General features: G+C 36.0%; 1 long non-coding RNA gene across 1 annotated transcript in view; it reads left to right on the top strand.

Moving 5' to 3' along the window:
* LOC108524748 (uncharacterized) overlaps positions 1 to 11,625 on the top strand; it is a 39,964-nt gene extending 28,339 nt beyond the window's left edge. Inside the window, exons 3-4 of the long non-coding RNA XR_001884116.1 lie at positions 8,967 to 9,090; positions 11,523 to 11,625. This is a non-coding gene — a long non-coding RNA (uncharacterized LOC108524748). The remainder of the gene's footprint in view (positions 1 to 8,966; positions 9,091 to 11,522) is intronic.
* The last annotated feature ends 257 nt before the right edge of the window (positions 11,626 to 11,882 follow it).

Here is an 11,882-nt window from a genome sequence, read left to right on the forward strand (position 1 = left end):
GTATTTTACTCTTTTTGAAGCTATTATGAATGGGAGTTCACTCATGATTTGGCTCTCTGTCTGTTATTGGTGTATAAGAATGCTAGTGACTTTTGCACATTGATTTTGTATCCTGAGACTTTGCTGAAGTTGCTTATCAGCTTAAGGAAATTTTGGGCTGAGACGATGGGATTTTCTAAATATACAATCGTGTCATCTGCAAACAGGGACAATTTGACTTCCTCTTTTCCTAATCGAATACCCTTTATTTCTTTCTCTTGCTTGATTGCCCTTGCCAGAACTTCCAACACTATTGTGAACAGGACTGGTAAGAGAGGGCATCCATGTCTTGTGCCAGTTTTCAAGGGGAATGAGGAGCAGTAGTGTTTAGAATCATTTCTTAAGGGTCTGATTGCAAGTTCTCCTTAGAGGAAGGACATGAAATTGGAGAGTCTTGTCTAGTATTGACCATAAAAGCCCTTTGTTCCCCATGAATTAAGGTTCCAGGAGTCATCATTAGTCATCAGATGAGCTTTACATGTACCTTGCTGGACAGTGGTACACACATCAATCCGGAAGACACTATCCTTTCTATAAAATCCCATCTTATCTAACTTAGGACACATCTATATTATATACCTATTTGTGCATTTAAATCCATTGGCCTTATAAATCTATTTAAATTGAATAGCATTGAGAACTTTCAAATAAAGTATGCCTGCAGTAAATGCTGTAGAAGTAAAATAAGTGGGTCACACATGCAATTGCATGTATTCTACAATGTGGAAAAGTAAAGGAGAGCAGGCCCAGCAGTGCTGAGGTATAGCAATGCTTACAATGGGGTTTCTTTCGAGAATGCGTGAGCTGCTTCTTGCTCTGCACTCTAAATACCATGCAGAAGGTCAGGATTTAATTTGCCAGCCTTCCATTGAAGGGTAATTTGAAGCCTGCTTCTTATAGTCTCCCCTCCCCTGATGTGATGAAATTTAGCCCATAGAACATATTTCCACGAGAAAGAGGCATCTGTAGTTCTGCCATTACACAGGCGTCACCTCAGCATTCCTTTCTACCTACCAAAACTTTTGAAAATGGATTCATTTAATCTCCTTTTTAATGTGACCCAATATGTTTTCACAAATGGGAGATTTTCTCAAATGTGGCATTCATAACACTCTGTGTGGGTTTATGTGGCATGAGTAAATCAAATAGGAACCTCACCATTTTGACAGTCTGATTTAACTGGACCATTTTAAAGCATTAAAGCAGCCAAGAGCAAACACAGACAAGCCAACCAAGGAATTTTTAAGCTGGTCCAACTGAACCACATGTTTATTCATACAGACAACCTCCATCACCTGAAAAACTCCGAATTTAATTATATTCCATGCTTTTAAGGATTTCATTAGAGATTTTAAAGACAAGAGTTACCCTGTACCCTACCTATCAAAAGAAATATTTGTGGTTAGCAGAGCTGTGCCTGCATGGTCTAGACCCATCATTGCCACTCTTAATCACTACATCATCATCCAAAAATCCCGAGAGCATGCTTGGGCCAGTACTAGACATAATTGTTTGGTTAATTCCATAGGAAGCTCGATTCACTGAATTTAATTGGAGCCAATCTACGCTATTGGTTTTCTCTTTAAGCACCAAGAGGCAAATGAGCCCATTGTATTTCATGTAGAATAATCAGCTCATAATCTGTTCATTTAAGCAGAAGCCTGACTTAGAGAGACTAGCTTTGACTAGACTTACTCAACCACGATGAATTCAACTTCCTTCCCAGTTCTACAATGTGGTGACTTTGTATCTGACACCACAGTCTTTGTGTTGCCAGGGCTTAGTTCTCTGAAGATGTACTTCAGTCTACTTGAGGATCCCAAAGAGATGACCAAGAAAACAAGCTCACTTCAGAACAGTTAGCAATTTTCCAGCTACTTAAGAGATAACAGAAGTTCTCTCACACCTTTCAGTCAGCTCTTAAGTTTCATAGTCCATGTAAAGGGAGGAATTGGTTACTGAGAAATCAAAGGGTCTCTTTAATGCCAGTACAACTATGTAGAACTAGGAAATCTATAACCAAAATGAATTATGATACAGAAACAGATATTTTGTTCTCCGAACTCCACAAAAGCACTGAACAACAAAAAAAGAAACTTTGGGGAAAAAACAAAACAAAACAAAACAAAAACAAAACACTAAGTATAGGTTAAAAGGGGAAGAATTTACTTGGCCAAAGGGAAGAAAAGAAAAACTGGACTCCAAGAATACTTGATACATGAAGAGTTCTTTCTTTGTGATATCTGAGAGATTAACCTCAATGAACCAAGAAGCCAGGAAATAAAGAGCTCTTAAAACATTGTCCACTTCTAAGAATCTAAAATTCTATATTCAAACATGATGATATAATAGACTTGAAAATAGTATAAACAATTTTTTGCATCAATTTAGCAAACACAGTAATGCACTGCTTAACAATGGGGATACATCATTAAGTGAATTCATTGTGCAAACATCATGGAGTGTACTTACAGAAAGCTAGATTGTACAACCTACTACACACATAGACTATACAGTATAGTCTCTTCTCCTAGGCTACCAACCCGTGCAGCATGTTACTGTACTCAATACTTACAGGCAATTGTAACACAATACTAAGTATTTGCATCTCTAACCATATCTAAACATAGAAAAGGTACAGTAAAAATAAACTGTAAAAGATAACAAAGGACGTGCCTGTGTAGGGCACTTAAATGGAGCTAGCAGGATGGAAAGTTGCTCTAGATGAGTCAGTGAGTGAGTGGTGAGTGAATGTGAGGACCTAGCTCTCTAGGCTTTATAAACACTGTACACTTAAGCTATACACATTCACTTAAAATATATTAACCTTAGCTTACCGTTACTTTTTACTTCATAAACTTTTAAATTTTGTAACTTTTTGCCTATTTTCTAATAACACAGCTTAAAACACAAACACATAGTACAACTGTACAAAAATATTTTTTTCTTTATATCAGTATTAATATAGTGTGGACATTTGTCCCCTCCAAATCTCATGTTGAAATGTAATCCTCAATGTTGGAGGCAGAGCCTGGTGGGAGGTGTTTTGATCAGATTCCTCATGAATGGCTTGAGCCATCCCCTTGGTGATCAGTGAGCTCTAACTCTAAGTTCACAGGAGATCTGGTTGTTTAAAAGTGTGTAGTACCTCCACCATGCCCCACTCTCTCGCGCGCCTGCATTTGTCATGTGACATGACTGCTGTCGCTTCACTTTCTGCCATGATTGTAAGCCTCCTGAGGCCTCACTAGAAGCTGAGTAGACGCAAGTGCCATGCTTCCTGTAAAGTCTGACGAACCATGAGCCAATTAAACCTCTTTTCTTATAAATTATCCAGTCTTAGGCATTTCCTTATAGCAATGCAAGAATGGCCTAATACACTTACTCTATAAGCTTTTTTTCTATTATTATTATTTTTTAACTTTTTAAACTTTTTTGTTAAAAATTAAAACACAAACACACACACATTAGCGTAGGCCTACACAGGGTCAGGATCATCAATATCACTGTCCTCTGCCTCCACAATTTGTCCCACTGTGAGGTCTTCAATGGCAATAACATGCATGGAGCTGTTATCTCCTATGATAACACTGCCTTCTTCTGGAACTCCTCCTGAAGAACCTGCCTGAGGCTGTTTTACAGTTACTTTTTTTTTTAATAATCAGAAGGAGTACACTCTAAAATAACAAAAATAAGTATAATATAGTAAATACATAAACTAGAAATAGTCATTTATTATCATTATCAAGTATTATGTACTGTACATAATTGTGTGTGCTATGCTTTTACACGACTGATAGCACAGTAGGTTCATTTGTGCCAGCATCACTACAAACACGTGAGTAATGAGTTGTGCTGTGATGTTAAGATGGCTACAACATAACTAGGTGATAGAAAATTTTCAGCTCCAATAAAACTACCATCACATATGTGGTTCATTATTGACCAAGATGCTGTCATGCAGTGCAAACTTTATTTTTAAGAGCTTATTACATATTCAGCTATGTTTATCTTCAACAATGAAATACATTTTTTTAGTGCTCTGTAAAAATTCTCTTTGTAATTCTATTCTTTAAGAGTCATGATACCTGCATTCTGCCTTAGCTCTTTCACTTTGTATATATGAGTATTTATGTCACTTACACGCCGTGAAATTCCATGTCTCATATTCTTTTCAGCTCAGGACGTAAAGTCAAAAAGACCTAAGTTTGAATCCTGTGCCAGATATTTAGTAACGGTGTAAACTATGGCACATTTTAAACATCTATAAGCTTCAATTTCCACATGTGCAAATGATGATAGTAATAGTATTTTCCTAATAAGGTTAGTATGAAGACTAAATGAAACAATGCATGTAAAAGAACTTATAATGCAGAAGTCATAGTAAATGTAAAAGAAATCTTACTATTCTTCTATAAGTGAAAACGCAAAGTACTAATTTCTTTGCAAAGTATTAATTTCTGCCCTTATGGATGTTATATCCTCATGGAGGAGGCAGGCAATAGATAATATAATTCCAGGTAGTGGTAAGTGCAGGGCAGGAAAATAAAACAGGAGAAAAATGTCAGACAGTTGTGTGGAAGGTTGTGCAAGACAGGGAAGACCACTCTGCCAGGGTGATATGTGCACAGAGAGCTGCCTGGTGCGCAGACATCAGCCATGCTTACATCTGGAGGCAAAGTCCAAAAGACCCCAAGAAAAGTATTTAGGCCCCAAGGAGGAAATTAACTTGGGGAAAAGGGAAAATATCTATGGTGGAGTTGGAGGAGAGAAGGGTCACCTAAGAGGAGTCAGGCCAACCTTACAGACCATAGGAAGGACTTTCTATTGAATTTAATTTTGGAAAGCCATTGAGCAATTTTGAGCAGCAGCAGAACTTGATCTGATTTATTTTTGAAGATCATTCCAGTGGCTGCCTTCAGTTACTCTATTACAAATAACAGCTATGCTTTTTGGTATTCTTTCTATCTTTCTTGTACTTTTGTGTCCCTTTACCCAAGCACCGATTTTCTTTCTGAAAAGCCTCCTGGGTCTGTCTCAAAACATCACCAGGAGAAAAACAAATTTATATTTCTGACTGGGAAATAGGCTCAGCTTTAGTACGTCTTAGGATAAAATGGCATGTTTTGGAATGGAATATGCTACACTGACATTTTAAGATAATCTATATCATTTTAATTATGCCAATAAAACTTTTAAATAAGTTTTCTCCATATCATTATCAATATTTATAATATTTCTCAAATATTCATATGAATGTATGCATTTGGAAATTTTGGGGAGCTAATTACCACAATTATACATGTAAAAACTTGTATGTTCTCTAATCACCATGCTGCAAGTTTATAACTATTTTTAGCATTAGTGTTTATATAATTTATTTTTAAGGTATAATTTCATATTTTCTGTTTTATTTAGCACTTGATCAATACCCAAGGAGTCAGTTTAACTGACTATGTGACTGTAAATTTCTTAACCATTTATGACTTTGGTTTTCTCATCTACAGAATAAGGATACTAGATTGAAAGTGATGGGGTTATTTTTCCTTCTACAAATGTTATTGTAAGCATTCATCCAAGCATTTATAGATACATTTTATGGCATTTATTCATTTACTCGGCTAGTAATTAGACTTTTCATTTAGTCTGGCTTTCTAATACGTCCCTTAACTTATTGATATTTTAATTTTTATATAGTCTCTTCATTCTTAATTCGTATCTGACTATCTCCATATACAGTAAAAATAAATTTTAAAAATTTTATTTATGTGCTGGTTTTTCTTACATTCCCCAAAATTAGCTTTCTTAATTTCCCTATATGACAATATATTGCCCATAGATTATCAATTAAAATTAAATCTTAAATAAGTCCTTGGGAAATAATGTAATGGCATTATATCATTACTGAATAAACCAATTTTGCCTAAAATTGGCTCCTAAACATTATGATTTGGGACTTACACCAAGTCTTAGGCTCTGAAATGGCACTCCCTCCAAACCTACTCAGATGGTCTAGATTCTAGACAAAGAAAAGAATGGAAGAGAAGAGAGTACTCCAAATGCTGTTGTGTTTCTCTGCCCCTATTTTAGGAGCCTAGATCTAGAGATTTCTTAATTTCCCCTCTACTTCTATGATAAGGTACCTACAAAAGTTGGAGTTAATCCAAAGAAAAGCAATCATTGGTAGCAGATTTAGTAAAAGGAGAACTTAAAAGGCTAACTACTCAACAGTAACAAAAAAAGGGGAAACGAAGCAATGCTCACTACATGTCTGGAAAATATTAAATGATGCAGAACAATGGGAAATTTAGATAGGGAATAAAAGCATGAATCAGGAGTAAATGAAAGAGACATATAAGTAGACTAGATTCTGGACGAGCATTTCTTAGCTCTTACGTACTGTGTCTCATGGTGTTGCTGGGAATGTTCTGGGAACTGTGGAATTTTTCAGTGTGAAAAAATCATTTCTGTTAGAAATGCAGCTACATAATATTACAACATGAGCACTTAGAGTAGACTTGACAAAGTGGGATACAGCTAGCGTTAAGGAAAAGATAGGAAGGTATAATGTCCAAACAATATTAAAGAAAAATTGTGTATTTACAAGGGTAGATGAGAAATTTGTTTTGTGACTCTAAGACAGAATGTAGAACAGTAAAGAGTTTTTCTCAAAGGCACGGTTCAGAAAAGCAATCAAATAAATAATGTGCTGTCTATGGATGCTTTTCTAAAGTCTGTGGGATCTTGTTATAAGCAGGAATGTTTTATTGTACATTTTCTGATTTGTTTTGAGACTTTCAACTGTTACAAATTTTAGCAACGGTTGTATTCAAAAGGGTGTCCCACATACAAAAAGGTTGTCAACCAATTACATAGAAGAATGATTTTAATTCAGGGAGGGGGAGATAAGCATTATCACATCCCTAGTTTCTAATATATAGCCCAAGCGACCAGGCCACCATGATTTTCCCCAGAATTATTGATGTGTTGAAGCAAAAAAATTAATTAATGTGTTTTAAGTTTGAGAAAATGTGCTCTAAAAAATATTTCTAGCATTGCAATCAATCTGTGTATCAGTTCTTTCTCACACTGCTATAAAGAGTACTACCTGAGACTGGGTAATTATAAAGAAAAGAGGTTTAATGGACTCACAGTTCCGCCGACTGAAGAAGAAGCATGGCTAGGAAGCCTCAGGAAACTTACACTCACCCAGAAGGTGAAGGGGAAGCAGGAGCCTTCTTCACAAGGCAACAGGAAGGAGTCTGTGCAAGAACAAGGAAGCGCAACACTTTAAAACCATCAGCTTTCATGAGAACTCACTATCAGGAGAACAGCATGGGGGAAACCGCCCCCATAATGCAATCACCTCCGACGTGATCCCTCCACTGACACATAGGTATTACAATTCAAGATGAGATTTGGGTAGGAACACAGAGCCAGACAATATCAATCTGTGATTACGTGACTAGCTTTAAAAAAAAAAAAAAAAAGTAAGGACTCTCTGGACCACAAGTCCTGGCAATTAAACTGTTCATAAGAAATAGTAATGAGTCTATAAACTACAAGTGTTTTCCTTATTATTCAAAGATAATGTAATTTTGCATTTCATTATGTCACTTTAGGCACTAACTTTAATTTATTGAAATATAACTTTATTTAAAGAGTCGTATTACAATTAGCACAGAAGCTTTAAAGGATAAAGTGAATTTTTTTTTTTTTCTTTTTTTGAGAGGGAGTCTGGCTCTTGTTGCCCAGACTGGAATGCAGTGGTGTGATCTCGGCTCATTGCAAGCTCCATCTCCTGGGTGCACGCCATTCCCCTGCCTCAGCCTCCCGAATAGCTGGAACTGGGACTACAGGCGCCCGCCACCATGCCCAGCTAATTTTTGGTATTTTTAGTAGAGACGAGGTTTCACCATGTTAGCCAGGATGGTCTCAATCTCCTGACCTCGTAATCCTCCCACCTCGGCCTCCCAAAGTGCTGTGATCACAGGCGTGAGCCACCATGCCTGGCCAGGATAAAGTGAATTTTTTTAGGAAGCAAATAGATTATATGACATAAGATGATAAAGGAAGTTCTATTTTACCTACTCATATAAGAGTCTTCTTTTTAATCTAATTCTGAAGGAGAATTTTGCCTGAAGAAAAGAAATGGAATTAAATGGTAAATGTAAGCCATCTCAGGTGCCCATACACATTGACCATATTTAAGGGCTTAATTTGATTATATTCCAGAATAATTTTAAAATTGTTAATATTGTGAAACATTCTGAATGATGAAAAGAGGTTTTATAATATTGCTACTCTTAATGAATGTTTTACAAATGTTCAGTGCTTAATAAGGTTTCAGGTAAGAAAAAATACAAGGGAAATGATAAGAATAGCTGTTCTGTTGAGAATTATACATGATCTAATTTGGATAACACAATGACTTAGTCTTAATTTGTTCCAACATTCACTTGTATATTAGAATGAACAGCTGGCTAATTTAATAACTTCTGTTATAATTCATTTGCTTCTTTGTTATAATTTTTGTCTGCTTGTTGTTTGTCATTTAATACCATGGAAATATTTAATTCTTAATATAAATGTAGCATTTAAAAATTGCACAAATATTTCCTTCTTCATGAAACAAAAAAATATTTCTAGTATTTAAATTATTCTCATGTGATTGTAGCTCTCAATAAATTGAATTCTCATTTCTGACTTCTCCTAAAACTTTTCCAAAGAACATAAAATTGGACAAAATTATTTCATTCTGATTCCACAATTCTAGTGCTAAAGTTAGGTTCTTATTTTTTTTTTTTTTTGTTCATTTTAGTTATGACATAAAGTCAAGATGACCTATTTGTGAAAATGTCTTCCATTTCTTTCCCAAAGCAGGCCCTGATAGACAATAATTTCTCTTGTCTCTTTATTTTTTTAAGGTCTCTGATGAAATTCTGGTGCTTTTGTAACTAAATTATTGAAGTATAAGGTCCTGTGTGCCAGAAAGCGTTTATAGGAGTAATTGAAGGATAAGGTCCTGTGTGCCAGAAAGCATTTATAGGAGTAAGTGTAACACCTCAAACATTATTATATGGGATGGAACTGTTAGGTACATAGAAGAGTCCTCATTAACCGGATCTACAGTTCAATCAATGCGCTATAATCCAACTGTTTCAAATTATTAATGGGAGACTTTAAAAACCATAGTTTATTAGAAAGGTGCATACGAGACCTTAGATATATTTCCTCTAACTACTGATCTGTAGCTTGGTATCTTAATTTCTTGTACCAATAAAATCATGAATGCCTATGTAAAGCAATTGTTGAGTAAAATAATATGTTATTGGCTATCATAATATTATTCATCTACTAAGCAGATTAATATCTGTAATAGGCAGTGGATTAATATCTTTAATACACCTAAACCAGTAAGTAGAAAAATCACCAAAGATTATGATTAGGACTCTCTGTCTCTCTGTCTCTCTCTCTCTCTTTTCTCTCTCTCAACTTGTGGGCCTAAATAAAGAAAACACGCTTCTCTCTATACCATATCATATTATTTACGGAAATTCTTTTTTATCCTATCCTGACAGTAACCAAAATCATTGCCTCAACTCTCCCTTCTGTTGACTACGAGGTTTTGGTTTTTAGAAATAAGTATAACTTAGGAATTAACCAAGTTGGAAAACTTTTATTTGGCATTTATCTTCTCTTTTAGTTTTGAAAATTCTACTAAATGTGTTAATGTGTTCTGTGTTTTCTTGTTTGGTAGTAAAGAAAATTGTATAATTTTAAATGGAAATCATTAAGAGATTTCAAAATGTGGAAACTTTAAGAACAGAAATGTTGTTCTGGACTAAATATCTAAACAAGAAAGCTAACAAACTGATTTTTTTCATTTCTGTATTTTATTATTATTTTTTATATTCAAATTGTCTTCTGTAAAGGATGACAGAATGTTAGATCTCAGCTAGATCTTAGAGGCCACCTAGTTTGGCCTCTCATCACTCAAACATGAGAACTGAAATGATGAAAGCTAAATAACTTGATTCAATTATATAACCAATTGATGACCAATTTGGCACTAGAACACCGTGTTCTTTCTGTTCAACCCCAACTTGAATGAACTAATTAACTTCTTTGAAAAGAGTTATAATTCTACTTGCTTTAATACACTCATCCCAAGGGTCTAATGTTCCAAGAAAGCTTACTCTCCTCCCAGTTACCTTTACAGGATACCTTGGGTAGATTTTCAGTAGACACATCCTTCTTCCTTCTTACGGTAAGAATGGAAGGATGGAATTCTTATCTACCATATCCTACCTTTTTATCTATGGACATTGTGTCTTCTCTGAGATCTCTTCAATATATTCCAATGAACTAGCATCACCACCAGGCATTTCAAAATGACTTTGGGAGTAGTGCAGAGACAAGATGATAGCAAAAGAGAAGGTACTGAAACGTAGGAGGTTATCAGGAAATAAAATGAAGTGCAGATAAATGGAGAATATCCAGATACAGTTACATTTGAAACCAAAAAATCTAAGGTAATAGAAATACATTTGTGTGGATGTTCCATCTGGAAAATTAGGTCAAACAATCTAGTCCATTAAATCACAATAATTTATCCAATATTTTGCTTGCTAAGGAAGTAAAGAAGGAATTTTTAATGCCAAATATATGGCTAAGTACTCTCTTCCAGAACATTTTGTAATCATGTTTTGATTGCACAGTTTCAGAGAAACTGCTTTTCCTATCCAAATCCACTGCTGTTAACTCCTTAGAATTATACCTTGCTTCTATCCTAATAACTTCCCCACTCCCACCTTCCCTCCTCCTCTAAGTGAATACTCTCCTGTTTTGCTTCTCCCTCTCCTAATTTATCTCACAGAGTTCCTTGCCAGGATCTTCTGCTCCTCTTGGTACTCAACTGGTAGTGAGAATTTTGCCCCACAGTTTCATCCCCATGTTAGTGAATCCCAATCTGAGTACCTTGTTTCTTTTTAATTTATTTTTTTAAATTTCAGTCGTTTTGGGGAAACAGGTGGCTTTTAGTTACATGAATAAGTTCCTTAATGGCAATTTCTGAGATTCTGGTGTGCCTGTCACCCGAGCAGTGTACTCTGTACCCAATGTGTGGTCTTTTTTCCCTTAACCCCCTCCCACTCTTCCCCCCTGAGTCCCCCAAAGTCCATTATATTATTCTTATGCTTTTTCACCCTTGTAGCTTAGCTCCCACTTATAAGTGAGAACATACGATATTTGGTTTTCCATTCCTGAGTTACGTCCCATAGAATAATGGTCTCCAACGCCACCCAGGTTGCTGCAAATGCCATTATTTCATTCCTTTTATTAGCTGAGTAGTATTCCATGGTGTACATATACCACATTTTCTTAATCCACTCTTTGGTTGATGGGCTTTTAGGCTGTTTCCATATTTTTTTATTGTGAATTAGTACCCTGTTTCTTACTACAGTGTAATTCTATATTTCCAGCTGCCTGAAAAGCATCTTCTCTTGGAAGGCAACCATTAAACAATCAACACACAAGGCCAGGCCCGGTGGCTCACGCCTGTAATCCCAGCACTTTGGGAGGTTAAAGCTGGCAAATCACTCGAGGTCAGGAGTTCAAGACCAGCCTGGCCAACATGGTGAAACCCCATCTCTACTACAAATACAAAAATTAACTGGGCATGGTGACGGGCACCTGTAATCCAAGCTACTCGGGAGGCTGAGGCAGGAGAATCATTTAAACCCAGGAGGCCAAAGTTGCAGTGAGCTGAGATCACACCACTACACTCCAGGCTGGGCGACAGAGCGAGACTCCATCTCAAACAAACAAGCAAAAAAAATCAA

Source organism: Rhinopithecus bieti, unplaced genomic scaffold (assembly GCF_001698545.2).
Source record: "Rhinopithecus bieti isolate Rb0 unplaced genomic scaffold, ASM169854v2 scaffold_83314, whole genome shotgun sequence".
In the NCBI taxonomy this organism is placed as follows: Eukaryota; Metazoa; Chordata; class Mammalia; order Primates; family Cercopithecidae; genus Rhinopithecus; species Rhinopithecus bieti.